At 43.8% G+C, this 22,214-nt stretch overlaps 1 protein-coding gene across 6 annotated transcripts in view; it reads left to right on the top strand.

The window, feature by feature from the left end:
- Window positions 1–7,576: 7,576 nt before the first annotated feature.
- Window positions 7,577–22,214, top strand: part of Raf1 (Raf-1 proto-oncogene, serine/threonine kinase) — a 64,835-nt gene continuing 50,197 nt past the window's right edge. The window contains exon 1 of one of the 6 annotated variants that reach the window (XM_004870441.4): window positions 7,577–8,009. The gene's annotated coding sequence lies outside the window, so the exon portion shown is untranslated. Of the gene's footprint in view, window positions 8,010–8,492; window positions 8,805–22,214 lie in introns of those variants that run through there. The other 5 variants (XR_002391146.2, XR_015445655.1, XM_004870444.4 and 2 more) reach the window with 5 other exon arrangements.

The following is a 22,214-nucleotide window of genomic DNA, read 5'->3' as shown; positions in this document are numbered from 1 at the left end:
CTGCTGGCCTGGCTCTTCCTGAGCAAGTTCCCGAGTCTGTCTTGGGCTTCCCTTCTGAACAGTGAGTCTGAAAGTGCCCCAGCAACACAGTCCAGACCTAAGAGTCAGAGATAACAGGAGAAATTTGGTGGCTCTGTCCTGGCTCCCGCAGGGCTGTAGAGATTCAGCTGGGAGCCAGGTGCAGCCCAGTGGTGAGCACTAACCCCAGTGCACAGGGCCTGAAAAACACAAACAATGAAAACAGCCTGGTAGCCTGCAATCCCAGCCCTGCAGGGGGATCCTTGTGAGTTGAGGGCAACCTGGGGTACACAGTGAGACAGTGTCTCAAAAGAACAAACAATAATCATAATAAATAAGAACAAACAAATGAAGGTGGTTTGAAGTCCCCAGCGAGTGAGGTGCAGGGCAGGGTGCAGAATGGCGGGGAGCCCAGGCCCCGCTGCCCTGGGAGAGGAGGATTCCTGTGTTCCCGACCCAGTGCCGCCTGCAGGCCTGGCCCTCCTGGCAAATAGGTGCTGCTATTCTAGGCCAGGGCCAGGATAAAAATACTTGCTTTGCTTTGCAGGATTTTTTTAAGCCCTGAAAATAACAGGGGAGGATGCCAGCTATTTTAGGTCGCACCTTTGGCTGGTGTTCAACACCATGGCCCACACGGCCTCCTCGAAAATAGGTCTCCGCATAATTCGGGAGGGATCTTGGGGCCTTGCTGGCACCTGCACCCCTGCCCTTCCTGCCCTCTCTCCCCCACCTTAGGAATCCTGCTGGGTGGCTGGGAGCATGGGAATGTTCCCAGACTCCTCTGCAAACCTGCTTGTTGGTGCCGCAGCTGCCACTGGTACTGTGCTGGATTTTTCCAGCCTTTGAGAACACAGGAAGTCCCTCTCCCGGCTGGCCTGGTGCAGAGAACCTGCCCAGGCCCCATCCCTTACCAGCTGTGTGAGATTAGGCAGGTGACTCCCCCTCTCTGATCCCTCATTTGCTTGCTGGCTCCCGGTTCCCTCTCTCTTTCCCTCTCTCCCTCCTTCCTATCTGCCTCAGTCTCTCTCTTTTTCTCCCTTTTTTTCTTTCTTTCTCTCCCTTTGTTTCTCTGTCTTTTCTTTCTGTTTGGTACCAGGAATCAAACTCGGCCTCAAGCTTGCTAGGCAGGTGCTGCACCACTGAGCTACATCCCCAGCTCTGGTCCCTCATTTTCTTATTAAACAAACCCAAACTTCTAGAACTGTTGGCAAGTTAAAGAAGATAATTTATTTTATTTGTATTTATTTATTTTGAGACAAAGTCTCACTATGTAGCCTAGGCTGGCCTTGAACTCAGGGCAATCCTCCTGCCTCAGCCTCTGGCATGCTAGGATTACAGACATGTGCCAACATGCCCAGCCTGAACTTATCAATTCTTCATAACGACCTTATAAAGTAGGTATTAAGCTGTTCCCATTTTACAGATGAGGAAATATTTGTTTGTTTGTTTTTGGTACCGGGGATTGAACTCAGGTCCTTGTGCTTATCCAGGTAGGTGGTGGAACCACTGAGCTAAACCCCCGACCCCAGGTGAGGTAATAGATTCCAAAGTTAAATGCTCTATTGAAGGTCATACAGCTAGCAAGCAGCAGAGCCAGGAACCAAACCATTTCACGATGCTTAACCAGTGTAGTACTGTGTCTTTCCCTGATTACAGATGAAATCTTGACACTTAGCTAATGCTAATTGGCAAGAAGGACAAAGAAAATTAGGATGATCACAAAGTCCTCACATTGGAAAGAATCTTAAGAGGTTACCTGGTGTCTGTAGCCTTCATCCTCTGCCTCACTTAGTCAAGAATACACAAAAGTCTGGCGTGGTGGTGCACACCTGTATCCCAGCATTTGGGAGGCTGAGGCAGGAGAATTGCCAATTCAGGCTCAGCATGGGCAACTTGACAGGAACCAGTCTCAAAATGAGAAATAAAAAGGGCTGGGTGTGAAGCTCACTGCAGCCCAGTGTTCAATCCCTAGCACCAAAAATGCTTGGAAGGAGTTAGCACACATTCTCAGTGAGGGAGAAATGGCTTCTCAGTGTGGTTTCCTTAATTATGAAGATGGCTATCCTTTTCTATATGTATTTGGGGTTTTCTTGGGGGCGTTGAGACAAGGTCTTGCTATGTAGTCCAAGCTGGCCTCAAATTGCTGGTGATCCTCCTGCCTCCTGAGTGCTGTGATGAGGTGTGTGCCACCATGCCCAGTTTTTAAGTATGACATTTGTATGTTTCTTTTGTGAGTTCTGTGTCCATGTCCTTTGACCTTGCTATTGTTGGTGATGGCCTCCAGGGCTTTGCCCGTGCTGCTCCAGGCCTGTACCACCAAGCCTCACCACAGCCCCTTCTAGAGTATTTGTCTTCTTACTGATTTTTGGAGCTCTTTGTCTATTAGAGAAACCAATCCTTCATCTGTGAATTGAATCACGAGTGTTTTTTTCCTGGTTTGCCACTTGACCTTTATTGGGGGCAGGTAGCAGTGCCTTTATTGGGGGCTGGCTACTTGAGGAGGATGAAGCAGGAAGAGTGGGAGGCCCTGTGCCAGGCCAGCCCCTGCGGCACGGCTTGGAGGTGATGGAGAACTCACCCAGGTAGTGGCTGATCATCTCAGGCTCGATTTCCACCTGGCTGCAGACGCCCACCTTCTCAGGCAGGGTGATCAAGTCCCGAAGGTGTGTCTTCACCAAGTCTGGCTTCTCCATGGGCGGTGCTGCATTCTGGCCTTGCGGAGCCACATCAGCGTGCCCTAGTAGGACACACTGTGACGAGGTGCATAAGGTTGCAAAAGGTTACTACAGCCCTTGCTCCGCCTCCTCCATCCTGCCAGCTCTTTGGAAAAGTTGCCATTTGACCTTTGACTTTATTTATTACCATTCAGAAAGTTGACTTTTATATAGATGGATTTATCAGGGTTTTTTTTTTTTATGGCTCTGGCATGTGTTATGGTTACAAAAGGGGGTTTCCCTTGGGCTGGAACAAAATTTTAACTGGCCCATGTTTCCCGCTAGGATTTTTTTTTTTTTTTTTTTGGTACCGGAGATCGAACTCAGGTCCTTGCGCTTGCAAGGCAGGCGGCGGAACCACTGAGCTAAATCTCCAGCCCCCCACTAGGATTTTTATAATTCGGTTTTTGCGGGGCTGGCGATGGAACCCAGGGCCTCATGCATGCATACTTAGTACACACCTGCCACTGAACTGAACCCCAGCCAAATGGTTTTATTCTTTATATTGAAATCATTTGGGTTTACTTTTGGTGTAATGGGCTAGGTAGAGATTAAACTGACTCCCCTTTTTCTAGCTAGGAAAGTAGACTCTTGGGTCTCCTACGTGTCTAGAGTTTAATTCAACATGGCATTATTTGTCCAGTTCTGCTTGGTTCCAATTTAATTGGGAAATTTGGCCCTAATTAATGTGTTTGTATCCAGGGCCGTTAGAAATTTGGGGACTCAAAACAAGAGACATAGGGCTGGGAGTGCAGGTCAGTGGTAGTGATTGAAGAAAAGAAGATATAGTAAGGAGACAAAGCTCAAGTCATAGGGAAAATTACAGACGAAAGACGTACACAGTTTAAAGCTGTGGGTGGTTGTGCACACCTGCAATCCTAGCACCGTGGGAGGCTGAGGCAGGAAGATACTGAGTTCCATCCCAGCCTGGGCAACTTAAGTGACTTAGCAAGACCCTGTCTTAAAATTAAAAAAAAGGGTTGGGGATATAGCTCAGTGTAAAGGCCCTGGGTTCAAGGAAATGCCCTGATTCAACCCTCAGCACCAGAAAAACGCAATTCTTCAAAATTGTCATCACAGGTGGGCATAATGGTGCATGCTTATAATACCTGCATTTAGGAGGCTGAGGCAGGAGGACTGCCATGAGTTTAAGGCCAGCTTGGGCTACACATCAAGACTCTCTCAGAAGAAAACAAATAGTTTCCAGAGAGAGAGAGAGAGCACAGAGCCTGGAGCCCTATGTGTTGGAGCTTCTCAGTGTACAGGGGAGTCTTGTGTGACTCCCTGATCTCATGGTCCTCAGCAACACACAGTGCTCTCACGGGGGATCTGGCCTCACCAAAGATCTTCCAGGTGGGGCTGGCTGCCTTTCACAGGTATGAAAATCTCCCAGGCAGAGGAGCAGCTGGGGGACCTGGCCCAGGGTGGAAAGGCAAATCTGATAAAGAGATTTGAGATTAAGGCCAGCCTGGGCTATGTAGTGAGACCTTGTCTCAAAAAAACCCAAAACTGAAAACAAAACCATCATCATAACTGTCAGAACAAAATTACTAAAAATAGGAATAAATATTTGCTGCAAATATAGATAATACAGAAGTTAACTCTGTTATCACAGAAAGTAACTCACATATTGATAAGGGAAACACCAGGGCCCCGGGTAAAGGTCAGGGAGAGATGACAGAAAACAGGAAACACCACGTGGGAAATTCTCGACATGGTCAGTCCAACAGGCACAGGTAGGACAGTGATAAGGCGCTTTTCTTTTTCTAAAGACCAACGGGGAACCTGCGTCATTTGGTGCGGGAGACAGTACTGGAGCCGGCGTCGGCCACGCTGTGGTGGCAGTGACGTTAGTACCGTTGTGGCGCAGTGCAGTGTTCTGTCTCTGATCCACCTCCAGGAATCGCCTGAAGCAGGGGAAGCCGCCAGACAGGGCTGGGGAGAGCAGCGCGAGTCATAGACGCCAGGTTCTCTTCGGCTCTTATCTCATTTAATTCCCTCATAACTCAGCGAGCGCAGATAAGGAGCCAAAACCCTGTGAACCCAGGCCCCTGTCAAGGCCAGCCTGCTTGTAAAGGAGAGCTGGCTTTGATCCTAGTGTGTTCCACTGCCACCGGGCTGTCCCCTCCCCGCGGCTGCCACAGAGCACACTCGGGCTGCGGCTGCGGGGCTCCAGCACCCTCGCTAAGCTCTGAGCGGGGAAGAGGGGGTCGTCATAGCCGGAAGGAACCACAGGGAGGACAATACAGAACAGAGTAAGCACAGTGCACACGGCATTTCCCTTCTGCCTTGAGACTTTAAGGCAAAGCTAATCTGTGTTTTGGATTTGCATTTTTAATATATTGCTGTTTTCTTCCCCTTTATTGTCCTCCTCCTCCACATTGAACCCAGGGCCATCGCACTGAGCACTCCAGTTTAAAAAAATTTTTTTGAGACAGTCTCCTTAAGTTGCCCAGCTTGGGCTCAAGCTTGCAATCCTCCTTCCTCAGCCTCCTAGAATGCAGGGATGACAGGTGTGCCACTATGCCACCCTGAGTATATTGGTATTTTTGTTTTCTTTTTTTGAGACAGGCTCTCCTTATATGGTTTAGGCTGGACTTGAACTCACTATGTATTACAGGCTGGCCTCAAACTCATGGCAATCCCCCTGCCTCAGCCTCTTGAGTGCTGAGATTATAGGCATGTGCCACCACGCCTGGCAATATTGGTATTTTCTTAATGAAGATAAGCTACTTACTATAGTTGAGTACCTATTTATTTTTTAAAAAGTTTTTTTTTTTTTACATTTGATCATAGGCAAAAGGTTGAGGTGATTTTTTGGGGGGGGGGGTCCCAGGGATTGAACTGAGGACCTTGCACTTGGGAAAATTATTTATTTGAGACGTCTTGCTATGTAGTCCAGGCTGGCCTTGAACTATTGTAGCCCAGCCTGGCATGGTGATCCTTCTGCCTCAGCCTCCCAACTGGTGGGATTACAGGCTTGTGCCAGCACACCCACCTGTTAATGATTTTTCCGTTATACTACAGCCAAATTACTTTGGAAATTGTTTCTGAAGGAAAACATTGATTTTCCCGATAGAGGAAATGTCTATGGGATGCTAATATTACTAAAAGACATCTGAAGAAGATAAAATCAGTTGTCCAGACCCATAAGGAGAAAATGAACTAAGAGAAAGCAAACTCCAAAAAACAAACAAGAAACAAAATAAAGAGAATTGTAAATGTGCAAACCATACTTAAGGCCAAGAAAAGGGCTGTACAAATTTGCTGGATCGCTCTTCTCTTCCCCTCCCCCTCCTCCATCCTTGGTGTTGGTGCTGGGAATCTAATCCAGGATGTGGCCCGCTAAGCATAAGCACAACACTACCACTGAGCTATGGTATATCTCTAGCCCTTCAATTTCTGTTAATCTGGTAAAGGAGCTTAAATTGCCCTCCTTCTAATATGAGAAACTGAAAGTGTAAATAAGGAACAAAATGTATAATAAATATTTGGAAAAGGGAAAAAATGTTCAAATGAGAAGGGGAACAAGAGAGGGGGAAGGGGAAACAAAGGAAGGGACAAGAGAAAAAAGAATAGAAAGAAGAAATGGAAACAAAGCTTTTGTAAATAAGGAGGGGAAAGGCGGGGGATTTAGCTCAGTGGTTCCCCTGCCTGCCTGGAAAGTGCAATATCCTGAGTTCGATCCCCGGTACCAAAAAAAACCAAAACCCAAACAAACAAAAAACAAGTAAGGAGGGGAGGAGGGGTTGAGGGGAGCGGAGGGGAATGGGAAAAAAAAGAAGCAAGATAAACCATGTACAGGTAGCGGGGCTTGGTGGACCATGCTTGTAATCCCAGCACTCAGGAGGAAGAGGCAGGAGGAGGGAGAGGCAGGAGGATTGCTGCGAGTTCGAGGCTAGCCTGGGCTACATAGTGAGTTTAGGGCCAGCCTGAACTGCAAAGCAAGACTCAAAACACCACAAAAAAAAAGAAAAAAGAAAAAAGAAAAGATATATCATGTACAGGTACAAATTCCCCACCATGCATGTTATCAATATGTAGATCTAAAATGTACCAATAAAAAAATTTTAAAAACTCAAAGTTGCCCCCCTTGCTTGTTTTAAGTTTTTCTTTTTTAGAAAGGTAGGTGAGGGGGGCACTTTTTTTTTTAGATAGGGTCTCGCTATGTAGCCCAGGCCGGCCTCGAGCTCACTGCGATCCTCCTGCCTCTGCCTCACGAATGCCGAGATTACAGGTGTGCACGTGCCCTCCGGGCCCATAATTTTGCACTCTGTTTCAGGAGACTGACTGCCTGAGGATTTCCTGCAAACTGCAGAGGACCTCAGGGCATAGCCTGTGGCTGTCACCTAACCTGCAGCCTGACCCCAACGCAGCTCCGTTATGGCCTTAGGGGACTGGCTCTGGGTCATAGTCCACCTCTCCGGCCCCAGGAGGTGGCCCCAGCCCCAGGCCACAGAAGGTTACTCCTGACTTTCAGCCCTAGCATTTCCCTGGAGGTTGCAAGTCAGGTAGAAGAGGACTCAAGAACGGTTGCGGAAGTGGCAGGAAAGGCGGGGAGAGTGTGTGGGAAGTGAGGGGGGCAACGTGACAATATTGCTAACGGAATTGTTTCTCTCACTGGATGATTTTTGCGATGACCCACCCCCGTCCTAGAGCAGACTAGGAAACTGAGGCCGCCCCGCCAGGCGTTTGAGTCAGGTGGTCTCCTGCAGGCCCCGTCCAATCAATCCCGCAGCTCTCCCACCGTCTTCTGGCTCGGAAATGGCCACCACCTCCACTGCGGGACCACGCCCACCAGGCGAGGCCACGCCCCGGGGCGGTGCCCGAGTGCAGGCCAGAGCGATAGATCCTCGACCTTGCAGAGAGCAGACTGCTCACCGGGAGAGCTAGCTCAGAAAGGGAGAACTGGCGCCGCAGGCCGGGAGGAGGAGCGCCGAGCGGAGTGCTCGCTGGCGGGCCGCTGAGAGCGTCTTCTTTGCGGACGCTGGGGTCGCCATCTTAGATGGCGGGAGTTGGAGCGCAGCTAGCGTGAGGCGGGAAGGCTTCCCTACCGCTTTCCCCAGGTGCCCAGAGGGCCAGCTGGCCAGGGCTTGGGGCGCGTGCCCTGAGGCGCGCAGCACGAGGGCGATGATGCGGGACCCTCTCGGGGTCCCGTCCCCTGGGCTGGGGACGCGCCGCCTGTGACCGCCTCCCGCTCCCTCAGCGCTGCGGGAGCAGTGAGCGCTACGCCGCCGCCGCCACCGCCACTGGGACCGGACGGCCTGGCACTCACAGGTGGGCTCCGGAGCTGGATGGGGCCGGGCGGGGGCGTCGCGCCGGCGGGCCCTTGCCAACGGCGGGCTCGGTGGGTTCCCGTCTTGCAAGACCTGCAGCGAGCGTTCCCCGTGTGCGGTCGCGGACTGCGCCGCCGGCCTGCGTCTGCGTGGTCACCCGCGGCCGTCCTGCGGCGGGTCGGAGCCGGGCTGGGCGGCGCGGCCTCTCGGGCCTTGCTAGGCGACGCGGGGAGGAGACTGGAGTCGGGGAAGGGGGAGTGGCCCGGGCCCCTCGGGCTGCAGAGCTGTAGGTCACCGCGGAGGGGTTGGGGGTTTTGTGCTGAGCATCAACCTTCGGGCCCGGGGGTCGCTCGCCCGGCCTCTGGTGCTCCGACGAAATCCAGGCGGTCTTTGTGCGGCTCGGGCCCTGAAGCGAGGTGCACTCGTTGTTCCCTCAGGCCTGGGGAACGCTGGGCGGGGGCTGCGCTCCCAGGGCCCGGAGCACCGGGCAAGTAGACTGTGCGGGGGCGACCGGCCGCTCACTCCTTTGGCCCAGACCTGGCACTGCCGGCCTTGCGGGGAGCCTTCCGCTTCGAGGCGTTTGTGCTGTGCATTTTCTTGAGGTGTTGGAAAGGACGGCTCAGTGACCTCGGGGGAGGAATGGGAGGGTGTTCCAGCCTAGGGAGTCGCTGTACCCAGGCACGGAGGCGTGTGAGACAAGGGTGAGCTTGGGGAGCAGCAAGTGGGAGTGGGGAATGCTGAGACAGGAGAGTCTAAAAGAAAATCATTGGCAAATGATGAAGGGTCTGTGTTACAGGTATGGTGAACTAATTGACTTAATTTGGATTTGTTCTAAGTGAAAGTTGCTTATTTTTTGATATTACGGATAGCCGCTCCCCATGATGTTTAACCTGATGTTAATTAAAAAGGTGTACCATGTTAAACCTAGTTAAGAACATTTTTGAGCCGAGTGTGGTAGTCTACGCCTGTAATCCCCACCCTGTGGGAGGCTGAGGCAGGAAGATTGCAAGCCCCCAGCTTGGGCAATTTAGAGATTTAGTGAGATATCCTGCCTCAGAGGTGTGTGTGTGTGTGTGTGTGTGTGTGTGTGTGTGTATTTTCAATCCTCAGTACCCCGCCCCCTTATTGTTTTATGTTCTGTCAAATGCTTTGTACTAAACAACGGTGAATGAACTGAACTCCTTTCTATGGATTCTTTATAAACATGTCGACTTCACAGAATGTTGACTTTTAAAACGTAGTGCCCTCTACTAATTCTAAATTTAAATGGATGTTGACAGTATATAAATTGTGTTCCTCAGGCATGTAGAATTTGACATTATGTAAAACAAACATCTAAAAAGTGTAGAATATAAGCAAGTATTTTTAATGTATTTTGTATAGAAAAGTCTTTCTTTGGTTGGATTCCCCAGATTTCTGGTCTATTAGAAGATCTCAAAATCTATGAACAAAGTTTTCCTAAAATAGCTATTGTGATTAGTGCTTATTATGATGTTAAAAGGTTTCTGCTGGCCATTCTTAAGTCTTCTGGCAATTCCTAAATCTTCTTTGAGTTGTGATGATTGTATACTCCTGAAGAAGATTGAGATTCTTTTCATGTGTTCTTACCCTTGTCACTTGAAGGGCTAAACTGTTTAAAATCCAACCAAAATATTTGACCCTGTTGAACACTGGGTACTTGGAAAAATAAACCTGTTACTGTTCTCGTCTAAAAGCTTATCTTTTAGGTATGTGGGTTTGTGATTATAAACTGAGTGGGATTAGTTTTTGATAAAGTCTTGTCAATAGTTGAAAAAAATGTTTTCCTTTGAAGTAGATGACTGAAATATATTTGAACATATTTTAAGAGATTCGGTTTAGCAGGAAAAAACAAGCAAATTAAGCTGATCATTTATGACAAAAAGTGTCTAAAAATTAAGTGAATAGTTAAATATCAAGTATCAAAGTTGCTCTGAAACTAGTTACTTTTAGCTTAAACCATACCAGTTTTTTGCTCTGAAGATTAATCAGCAGCTTCATACTTTTTGGAAGTTAAAAGCTTGACTTTTGCAGAAGCATTACATTTATTTTTGAAATGGAAATCAGTAACTTAAGAGTACTCTTTCAAAATTTACTAGTAAATTATGATTCTTTTATATTTAAATTTCAGATAAAATTTTATTAGTAATGTACTGCCCACAAATAGAAAAATGTTACAGGCGGGAATACTGCTGTTTTCATGTGAGGAATATAATAGGCCACAGTGATAATCCTGATTTTGGGAGGAGCTGGCTGCCAGGTCACTTGTTTTCATGTTGACTTGCAGGAGGGTTTAGATGCTGCCTTTGAGAGGTGGGAAATGCTGTGTTAGTGAGGGTTTATAGAGCCACAAAATCAAGTTTTTACTTGAATTTTTTTATTTAAGTTGTGCAAATCGTGGAAGTCATTTTTCAAAACATGACTCTGGAAAATTGCTCACCTTTACTACATTAACTGGAGAATCAGGAACACTGAGTTCTTTTAGGGTGACGTTTAGGTGTATTAATGTTTGGTATGCTAAGGGATGGGTAAGATTCCCAGTTGCTCATCTAACTGGTTTTTAAGTGTGATACTAGATATCGGTGTCAACTCAGTGCACTGGACTAAATTGTTTTGTCTCTGAGCCTCATGACAGTAATGGCCAGGTATTTTATTTTTGCCTTAAACACTGTGAGTAAAAACTCCTTAATTACATTTTTTTGGGGGGTATCCAGGACTGAACTCAGGACCTTGCACTTGCGAGGCAGGCTCATTGCCACTGAGCTAAATCCCTGGCCCTTACCTTAATTAAATATTAAAGTTATCAACCTTTAATTTTATGGTGTTTGAATCATTCTATTAATCTGTTAGTGGTTAATTTCAGAGATGTTTGTCTTCTGTAGAGTTACTCCTAATATCTCAGTTTAACCAAGGAAAATGTCAACTGGGTATTTCTTTGTTACTAGTTTTGACTTAGGTTATATGAAGTTTCTTTGACAAATTACAAAGTGTGTCAATTAGTATCACATTCCAATCAGTGTATATAGTATTTTTTGAGGCACACTTGTCACAGTTTTATTTTTTTAGACCAGGTTCTAGAGGATTTTACTGGGTAGAGAATAATTCTACAGCTATTTTAAAATTTAAAAATTCTTGTGATTTAGAGGTTGTTTACATTTCCGGTTAATGAATTGAACAGCTAGCAAATGACAGTGTTATTTTTGCTTGTTTCTTGTTTTTGCTTTTGTTGTTGTTTTGTTTTTTAAGTCAGGATCTGACTATGTAGCCCAAGCTGGCCTTGAACTCATGATGATCCTTCTGCCTCAACCTCCTGAGTGCTGGGATTATAGGCATGCACTACCATGCCTGGGAACAGTCAGTGTTTGTTTGTTTTTTGGTACTGGGAATAGAACTGAGGTCCTTGCACTTGCGCGGAGCAGGCAGCGAAACCACTGAGCTAAATCCCCGGCCCAGCAGTCAGTGTTTTAAAGGAACCTGCTCTGTTATGTGTAATTTCTTTTGAGGACCTCCATGGTCTGTAGAGTACCATTTCCTTTTTCTTTCTACCCGTTGAACTTAACTGTTGTCCAGTAGCAAGAGTTAAATACACCTTTCCTTTACTGTTTTAGTCAAGATGTTCTCTCTTTATTTTCCTCCCACCTGCTGTGGAAAGTAAAAGTTCTGATTTTCTTTTGAAGTTACATAATTAAGCATCACATTTGGAAGAAGTACTTCCCTATCTTCATTCCAGTAGATTTCTGAGGGAAGAGTCATTGGTATTTTCTTTTCTTTTTCTTTTTTTTGGTACCGGGGATTGAACTTGGGTCTTTGCGCTTGTGCAGCAGGCGGCGAAACCACTGAGCTAAATCCCTGGCCCTATTGGTATTTTCTTAAAGTGCAGATTCCTATAAGTTATATTTAATTTTTTGAATAGGTAAAATAGTTGACATGCCACAGAATTCAAAGGATATGGAAAGTTTTGTTATGCAGAGTACTTCTGCCTTCTCCTTTGTTCTGGTACCCAGCTTTCTTTCTTGGAGAGGATTTTAATGTGCCCTGATTTGATGACTGGAGTATGTCAAGTGTGGATGTAGTGGCTTTTCTTCCTTAAATCTTCCAGAAGTGGCATCACCTGTCAGACTGTACAGTTCTTGCCTCTCTGTCATGCTTATATGGCTTCCTCAGAACTATATTTAGTGTAATTCAAAGCTGTTTCTTTAAAGCATCTACTACTAGGCGCAACCTACTGTGATTGGTGCAGGGTACAAGTTCCTGCCTTCAAGAACCTCATCTAAAGGAGAGAGGCTGACAGATTTCCTCACTTTCATCTGTTCCTCTTTTAAGAACATTTCAAAACTATCTTCTGAAAATCATTTCCTGATCTTTTGCTGTCCTTTCCAATCATTACTATTATTTCCCATCCTTGAGCTCCTAGAACTCTGCATGCGTAGTCATTTGTGAGCTTATCCTGTTAGATGATAAACTCAAGGTTTTCTTCTTGATATTTATTTATTCACTGATATTTATGAAGAGAATCTCCATTTGAGAGTCTGAGGGACCAGGTCTCTGTGCTTCAGTGAAAGTGCACAATCAAAATTCAGCACTTAATATTAGGTTTTATAAGGCCTTTTTGTTTTATTTTGAGCCAGGGTCTCGCTGTATATTTCAGTGGGCCTTGAACTCTGTGTAGCCCAGGTTGGCCTCAACTCATGGTAATCCTCCTTCCTTGACCTCCCTGGTATTGGGATTACAGCCGTGCAGCACCATGCCTGACCAGACCTTTTATTTAAGTTCAAATGGTGTGTGCAAATACTTTTGGTATATTTTGGCACTGTATATAGAAAATTCTGGATAATATGTCCACAGGATGTTGGCAAGCACTATCTATAGGTTATTTTAGTGTTTTTATTTTTACATATTTTTGAACTTTTTCTCTTCCCAAGTGAACATGCATTCTATACAGTGATACCTCAGTTCATGAACTTGATTCTTTACACGATTCTGGTCATAAACTGAGTTGGACAAGAACTGAATCAAATACAGTAGTTAGGTTCAATGTTGACTGTATGGGGAAATTTGATTCGGTTTGCATCCAGTTGGGTTTTCGACTAGAATTGTGGAGAGAATTGAATTTGTGAGCTGAGGTACCACTGCAATCAGTTAATGTATCTTTTTAAAATTAGTAGTTTGGGAATAAAAATTATTGCAGGAAATATTTGTATACATATATGTGTGTATGACATCTATAATGTGGGATTCTAAAGAAAACATGGAGGAAAACACTGAGGAATACAGGTAGATTAATTGGAGAGAGGAAAAGAGGGTACAGTGCGAAGAAGAGGTTAGAACAAAACAGCTGGGTGTGGTGGCGCATGCTGGTAATCTCACCATTCCGGGAGGCTGAGGCAGGAGGATCACAAGTTGGAGCCCAGTCTGGACAATTTCATGAGACCCTTCAAAAATTTTAAAAAAGATTGTGTGTGAGGGTGTTGCTGCAGATATAGCCATGTATGAAGTCCCTGGGTTAAACTGCGTTACAGAAAAAAAAGAAAACGCTCCACTATGTTATATATTAAGTACAGTAGAAACAAAAACAAAGCAAGGTAGAAGTTTTACAGGGGAGAAGGTTCCTATTATAATGTGCATCTGTGAAGGCATTGAATATGAAGATATAAAAGGAAATAAAAGTTGTGTAATAATTTTTGTGTGTGTATAATAAGTTTAAGAGGCTGTGCTCCTTCTCATGAGACTCATTGTTTCCCTTGCTTTCTCTCTGCTCTTGTTCTCTGGATATGCCTTGGCTTTTGTTTTACCTCTACAGTTTGAAATGCTACCATATCAAGCTCCAGTGGTACAATGAAATCATCCTTTATTGTCTCCTCTTTCTCCCCTGAAGCTAGAGGTGACCTTTTCATGCTGCCAACTCTCATAATAGTTTTCTTATGAATCTCACCTTCTTCCCCTCAAATAGTACCATTTTTTGTTATAGGCCTGCTTACCTGCCTGAAAGCTCTAACTTAGCACAATGCCCAGCACATATCCTGCTGTTGGTAAATGAGGGTAGTTTTAACTTCTTTAATGTTTTGTTTTTTTGAGACAGGGTCTCACTGTGTAGTTTAGGCTGGCCTTGAATTCACTATATAGCGTAGGCTGACCTCAAACTCAGGGCAGTCTCTTGCCTCAGCCTCCTGAGTACTGGGATTACAGGCGTGTGCCAGCCACCACACCTAGCTTTAACTTATTTAAAACTTACTGGAAAGGAAGGACTGTATCTTTTTGAACTTCATAGTCTTCAAAGCAGCTAGCAGTTGGAAAGTAGATTATTAGAAATCATTGAATGAATGGTCCTCCTTAGTTTTCTCTTGTACGTACTTGCTTTTAGTATATAGAGAGGAATTCTGGCTCCTAGAGTATATATTAATATTTATTTATTTTTTTTGCTATCGGGGATCGAACTTCGGACCTTGAGCTGTCAAGGCAGGCGACGGAACTACTGAACTAAATCCCTGGCCCTACTTATTTATTTATTGACAGGCTCTCATTATGTGGTTCAGGCTGGCCTTGAATGCAACAGTGCTCCTGCCTCAGCCTCCCGAGTGCTGGGATTACAAGCATGTGCCACCATGTCTTGCATATCCCTCACCTCTTAAAGGTCCTGCCAGACGCTGTCATGCTGAAGATGTGAAGGGACCCTAAGAAGCCTTAGGGTGCAGGACACATTCAAACTACAGCAAAGATTTTTTAAGAGTGCATACAGATTTTTGTTGTAGCATGCCCTCTAGAGCGGGTAAAGTTGAAAAGTTGATAAGACTTCTTTGGAAGGGAGGAGAGTTGAGTCATTTAAATAAATTGTTTTTGAAGGCTGTAATTACCGTGTTTTGTTTTTGTTTTTGTTTTTGTTTTTTTGGTACCAGGGATCAAACTCGGGACCTTGCACTTGGGAGGCAGGGGGCAGCACCACTGAGCTAAATCCCCAGCCTCACTGTGTATTCTTTTGCATAGAGACATAATTGGAACATAGGGACATAGAAGATCTGGGTAAAGTGAGTTACTATATAGCAGTGGTGGTGAACATTTTAGAGACCAGCTGCCAAACTGTACCCCCAAATCCGCTTATTTATCACAAAGTGCCAGCACTGCAATTAAACCTGAATACTGAGGTTTAGAAAAAAACAACTTACACATTAACATCTTTTGTCTTAAAACACAATAGCATGTGTGCCATAGGTGCGCCACCACTGCTGTATAATAAAAAGTTTGACTGACCAGGAAGACATAACTTAAAATATATAAAGCAAATGTGAGAATTGAGTAGAAATTTTCTAATTCAATACCATAATGGGAAATTTTAACACCCTTTTCTCAATAATGATAAAATAGCCAAAAAATCATCAAGCAGCATAATTTACAACCATAGGTTACATTTTCATGCTTTTCTTTCTTATCTTATGGCAGAGTAACTGGGTATAATTAGAGCGCTTCATTGAATTAATGATCTAATTAACAGGGAAAAATTTTACACATATTCTTGATTTAAGAACAATATTATTTTAATTTTTAAAATTTTTTTTTTTTTTTTTTGGTACGGGGATCAAACTCAGGACCTTGCGCTTGCAAGGCAGGCGGTGGAACCACTGAGCTAAATCCCTGGCTCTATTCTTTTAATTCTTAAAAACTTTCTTTTATTTTGAGGGATAGGGTCTCACTAAATTGCTAAGCTGTCCAGGCTGGGCTTGAACTTGCAGACCTTCTGCCTCAGACTCCAGAAGTGCTAGGAGTACTACAGGTGTGCACCTGATACCTGGCTAAGAAAATTATTCTTGAAAAGTTGATTAAAAATAATTTCCAAAAGAATAAATGATACTGTCAGTTTGTTTTGTTTTTTGGTACTTGGGATCGAACTCGGGACCTTGGACTTGCGAGGCAGGTGGCAGAACCACTGAGCTAAATCCCCAGCCCATAATAGTAGGTTTTTTTTTTTTTGGTACTGGGGATCGAACTCAGGACCTTGGACTTGCGAGGCAGGTGGCAGAACCACTGAGCTGAATCCCTGGCCTGATACTGTCAGTTTTGCAGCATCCTCTTATTCTTTTGGGTTTTTTTGCATCCTCTTATTCTTAAAAGTTCTTAAAGCAAGCATGGTACTTATCTTTGGGTACACCACCAAAGACTAGAGGAGCTTTCTCCTTGAACACGGTAGACTCTACTAGTCAGCTGACTGGCTCAGGTGATTATTTCTTGAAATCACTGGGTCAGGGTGTAAACACGAGAAATACCTTATTTCGAGGACAGAGCCTGTTGCCCAAATGGGTGATGCCAGTGTATAGAAGGGCGGAGTCACTATAGAATTTGCCTTTTTTTAAAAGGGTAATTCTTTAAAAGAGGATGAGAAAAGGAATTAAGATGTGTAATGTACAGCTCCCTACAAGGAATGTAACCGTACAGTATCTTTAAAAGGGCAGTTCTTTATACTGTTTTTTTTTCTGTACCGGGGATTGAAGTTGGGCCCTTGTGCTTATGGGGCAGGCTTCGGAACCACTGAGCTAAATCCCCGACCCCTAGTTCTTTAAACTACTTGTTGAATGTGAAAAATTTGCATAAAAATTCATGCCTTTTATATAGAACGGAAATTAGTGACACAAGATTAAGTCAGTGTTTCCAGGTGATTGAAATAGTGGGATGAATAATTGAATGATTTTACTTCTCCTCCCCCTTCAGTAAGTAGCCATTTTTACCCATTGTAACTTGACCATCAGAATGACCATCTCTAAACTGTATTCTGTTTGTGTGTTGTATATTTTTGTACAGGTTAATGTACTTTGTAAATGGATCATTCATTTTAAAATTAATAATTGCTGCCTAAATGGAGAAACAGTGACTAATTCGGAGATAAAAAGAAAACTTGAATTAAAAACTGTTAAGAGAGATTTAAAAAGGTGAGAGTTAAAAATGAAATTGGCTTTAGACATCTTTCACTGTGGAACTGACTGTTTTAGTATAGTTGTTTTTTGAGCAAGCACATTTTTAACTTGTATTTAAAAATTACACTTCTGAAACAGTAGAATCTGTTTTCTAGACTTGGGCAGCTTTTCCTAGCTAACTTTGCGAAGGTTAGAGTGGCACATTGCATGGCGTGTGTGCTGGCCGGTCAGCTGATGAGCTTACCAGTTTGTGGTCAGAAATTGAGAAAGAGGAGTGAGGAAACTCAGAATATTGACACATACCACCTCACAGTGCATGAGAATGCCCTTTTGGACTGTTGGGAAATGACAGTAGCATAAGCCTTTTGCAAACTAGACATTGTTTCCTATCTTGCTGAGATGAGTATTTGAACATGTTTGTTCACAGAAATTTTTTTTTTTGGGTGATTCTGAGGGTTGAACCTAGGACCTTTATAATGAGTTACATTCCTAGCCCTTTTTATTTTTTATTTTGAGACAGGACAGAAGTCTTGTTAAATGCTAAGTTGCCCAGAATGGGCTTGAACTTGGAGTCTTCCTGCTTAGCCTTCCGGACTGTCAGCAGAAACTATGTGAGGGGTATTGGTTTTTTTCCAGTGTTACGTAGCCAACTGAATTCAAGTAAATACTCCCTAAACTAAGTTTGGGGTAGCCTTGAAACTGATCACCCAGTTTATCAGATTGACCAAGGCGGGGCTAAAGAAAGGAATGAGATTGATTGATTGATTGATTGATTTTTGGTACCCGGATCAAATTCAGGACCTTGCACTTTCAAGGCAGGAGCGCGGTGCCACTGAGCTAAATCCCCGGCTCAGCGATGAGTTTTAAAGGAACAAATTCAGTGAAGTCACATTGTAAGCACATTAAAATACGGTATTCAGCTAAATTTTTGCTTTGCCCTTCTCCCCCCAAATGTTTTTTGATAATACAGGCAATATTAGCCACCATTTTCTGACCCTTAGCATGTGTTCTCACGAGAAAGTATGTCTTGGGGTGGAGCAGGCAGGCTTGTGCTTAAGTTGAACCCCAGGTACCTTTCTCTGGACTTCCTTCTTTTTCTGGTCGTTTTCCCTTGTGAGTTTCAGGAAGCTATCTTGGCTCTTAGAGTGCTTGCTTAATTTGCTCAGTACACACATTCATTCTCTAGGCAAGAGTCTTGCCCTTGTTTACAGCACTACCCACAGCATGTTGGCAACAGTGTAGACTCTGCCATGGTGCCATTTGTGGGACATTCCTCTTTGAATAGTCCCCATTACATTTGTCTACAGCATCACCATTCTTAGATTCACATATGTGTGGATGAACACTCCACATTTTCTGAAAGGCCTAGAGAACCCACTGGTTGCCTTTCCTCTTTCTTTCCCTTTGTGTATCTTTGCAGAAAGGACTCCGTGAGTTTTGACTGCAGTTGGAGAAATTTCTTCCTTATTCTCAATTGTCACAAGCTTCACAAGTTTGAAGACTTTACAATTGTGAATGTTTTATGTAAAGATACATTTTTAAAAGTGATCCAGGTAATAATAATTTTTATTTATTGACTGCTTCTACTGGCTAGTTTAAGAGTTTACCTGAATTCATGTTATCTTTATTTTATTGAGACAAGGCCTCACAATGTTGCCAGATTGGCTTTGAATTCTTTTTATTTTATATTTTTCTGAGTCAGGGTCTCATCATGTAGCCCAAATTGGCCTTGGACTCGAAGCAATCTTCCTGCTTCAGCTTCTGAAGTGCTGGGATTACAGGCCCTCACCACCCCACCCAGCCCCTTGCTTTGAATTCTTGATCCTCCTGCCTCACCTGCCTTAGGCTCTTGCGTAGCTGGGATTGCAGGTGTGCAACACCGCACCCAGCTTGTTGTCCTTATTTTGAGGAGGAAGAAACAGGAGAGATGAAGTGAATACTCTAAATACAGGTCATGTACTTAAGAGGAGATTAAAGGGATTTTCTAGGGTAATTTTGGCTCCATCCTATCTTCATTTTAGAATTTAACCCTTCAGTGTGATATATGCTACTGTATGAGTTGTATTTCTGGCAGGTTTCTGAAAATGCCCGTGCTTTAGTATGTATGAACTGTATTCCATCACCTCAGAACTGACCCACCAAGTCCCTGTATTTGGCTTCATCTGTAGAATTGCTGAGGCACAGATGAAGTCTTGAACTCCTCTGTCTCTCCAGGTGCTTTGCTACCTTCCATTTCCCCAGAACCCTTGGGTGCTCATCCAAGGCTCAGTGGTGGAGCACTTGCCCACTGTGTGCCAGGGCCCGGGTGTGAGGCCCCTCCACCCCCAGTTTTTAAAGAGTTGTCTTTCCTAAACATTTATTGACATGAGTGGAAATAGCCATTTCCATTACCCTTTTTTGGTAAGATGATAATAAGTCATTTGCTGTAACTTTGTGAAAACTTTTCTTTAAATCTTAAATACTTAATTCAGGGGTTTAGTTTAAAATAACATTTTGGAAATATTTTTTTCCCAAGATATGCTTTCCTTCAGTAATCAATATTTCCAAGAAACTTCCATCACTTACATATGCATAAAATATACTCAGTTTATGTAAGCACTTTTGGCATTATGAAGAGCTTAGATTAAAGCCTTTCAATCTAAAGTTTGGAGTATTTAGGAGGATCTATCTGATGTCTTATTTATTTATTTATTTTTGGAGACAGGGTCTCACTATGTAGTCCAGGTTGGTTTTGAACTCAGTATGTGTAGCCCAGGCTGGCCTCAAATTTACAGTGATCCTCCTATGTCAGCCGCCCAAGTATTGGGATTACAGGTGTGCACCACCACATTGAGCTCAAATGTTTTAAACATTTATCATTTAATATAGAAAATTCCCTTTTTAGGAAGTTTAAAAAAATTTTTTTCTTTCCATACAGAGTCTCACTATGTAGTCCAGCAGGCTGGCCTTGAATTTGTTAGTGATCTTCCTGCTTCAACCTCCTGAGTGTTGGAATTACAGGCGTGTGCTACCACGCCTGGCTAGAAAGTGGTTTTTTTTGGTACTAATTTCCCTAGTTCTGATGAGTGTTTATGATGTCTGGAATTTTATACAGTGGGGAAGACTGAAGTGAGCTTAGTGGAAAGATGTTTTTTCCCCCTGTTGTGCTAGGGCTGGAACCAGGGCCCTTGCTCTGAGCTCTACATTCCCAGCCCTTTTAGTTTAGTTTTGTTTTTTTGAATCTTTTTTTTTTTTGGTACTGGGGATCGAATTCTGGTCCTTGTGCTTGCACAACAGGTGGTGAAACCGCTGAGCTAAATCCCCAGATTGTTTTTTAAAATCTTGAGACAGGATCTCACTAAGTTGCCCAGACTGGGCTCACACTTGTGATCCCTCTACCTCAATCTGCTGTAGTGCTGGGATAACAAGTGTGTTCTACTGTACTTGCCTGGAGAGATTTCCTAAATGATTGATTATACTGGCTTTTGGAATCTTAAAGGTTCATTATATGAAACTGAGTAGACATACATCTTTGCAATAGTGTTCTGATCAGAATGGCTTATTAAAATCATTAAATATATGTTATGTCATATTTCACTACTACCATTTCTCTTTAATACTGCCAGTCTATTTTCTAATCTTCTGATTTATCAGAAAGACCCAGTGTTAGAATGTTTCAGTTAACTGATTAAAAAAATAAGCTGTCATAAGTTACATAAAATTTAAATTATAGGTAAGAGTGCTTTTACCTGTGTTTAGTAATTTTTCAGATTTAAATCGGTTATGTAAATCCATATAAAAGCTGTAGTTTAAAATCAGAGATCTTATCTTTTGTTTTGCTGCTCTTAAATTGTTACTAATCATTTTGTTTTTTGAGACAGAGTCTCCCTCTGTAGTTCCGGCTGGCCTTGAATTCACTATGTATGTAGTCCAGGCTGGCCTTCAACTCATTGTGATCCTCATACCTCAGCCTCTGGAGTGTTGGAATTACAGGCATGCGCTACCATGCCTGGCCTGTTACTGATCATTTTGAATGTCACTTTCCCTTCATCTAAAAAAGGGATTTGAATAATTAGCTTATTTAGGTTTTTTGCTTTGTTTTGTTTTGTTTTGGTACCAGCGATTGAACTCCGGACCTTATGCTTTCAAGGCAGGCAGTGGCACCACTGAGCTAAATCCCCAGCCCAGCTTATTTAGTTTTTGACAGTCTTGTGATAATGGGCAGCTGAATAAACTCTAAAATTGTGTAAAGTTCTAAGTGCTCTTGACTGATGGAAAGTTCCTGAAATCAATCCCAACCACATGCAGTGCGCCAGTATCCAGAAATTAAGTTTTTAGGTAGATTTAAGGCTCTTTTATAAACCTTATTTAGCACCAAAGTGCTGGCTACCTGAGATCTTTTTGCTTTACCAGTGTAATATTTTAAAGTAAAATCTAAGAGTTTGAAGAAAGACTCAAGTGAGGTTTTTCAGAGTGTCAGATTATAATTACTGATTTACTGAGGCCTTTTTTGAGGGGGAGGTACTGGGGATTGAACTCAGGTCCTTGTGCTTGCCCAGCAGGCGGCAAAACCACTGAGCTAAATCCCTGGCCCTGAGGCCTTTTTTTTTTGGAGACAGGTTCTCACTTTGTAGTGAAGGCTGGCCCTGAACTCTGTATCCCAGGCTGGCCTCAAACTCCTAGTGAACCTTCTGCCTCAGCCTCTCAAGTGCTGAGATTACAGGCATTTACCACCACGCCCAGCTGCTGAGGCATTTTTGAAGAAGATGTTTAAATGGTTGTGGGTGAAGTATTTACACTGTGTAATGCATATAGGCATCTCCCTTCTCTGAAGGGGGATTCAGTAGTGAGATGTGTGGCTGTCTGGCTTAACCAAAGCCAGAGAAAGGGCATAGTCAGTCTTAAGTCCACAGTCCAACTGTTTCTGAACTCTGTTGGGCAGACATTTTAGGTTTTGTTCTACATTTAGTTCCCGAAAATCTTAGAGTAATGATGATTATAATTTTTTGGGGGGGGGCATGATTGAAAGGAATCTAATCCTATCTTTCAGGAGAGGTGTTGGGATGAGAGAAATATCGAATGGGTGCTTCTAGTGTGGTCGTCTTCTCCAGAGAGTGGTAGAGGAATATTTGTAGTCAAATTCATTTAGACCTCTGATCTACCCTTCCCTCCTTCCCTCTTTTTTCCCCTCCACTCCCCTCCCCTCTCCTCCCATCAAACCCACTGGGTTAACATCTCTATCCCTTAAAAAAAATTTTTTAAAGTTTTATTTTGAGGCAGGGTCTCGCCATATTGCCCAGGCAGGGCTT

Source organism: Heterocephalus glaber, unplaced genomic scaffold, assembly GCF_053883595.1.
Source record: "Heterocephalus glaber isolate CG9 unplaced genomic scaffold, H.glaber_assembly_v1.0 deba00001614, whole genome shotgun sequence".
In the NCBI taxonomy this organism is placed as follows: domain Eukaryota; kingdom Metazoa; phylum Chordata; class Mammalia; order Rodentia; family Bathyergidae; genus Heterocephalus; species Heterocephalus glaber.
This window is presented reverse-complemented; position numbering and strand designations above follow the sequence as displayed.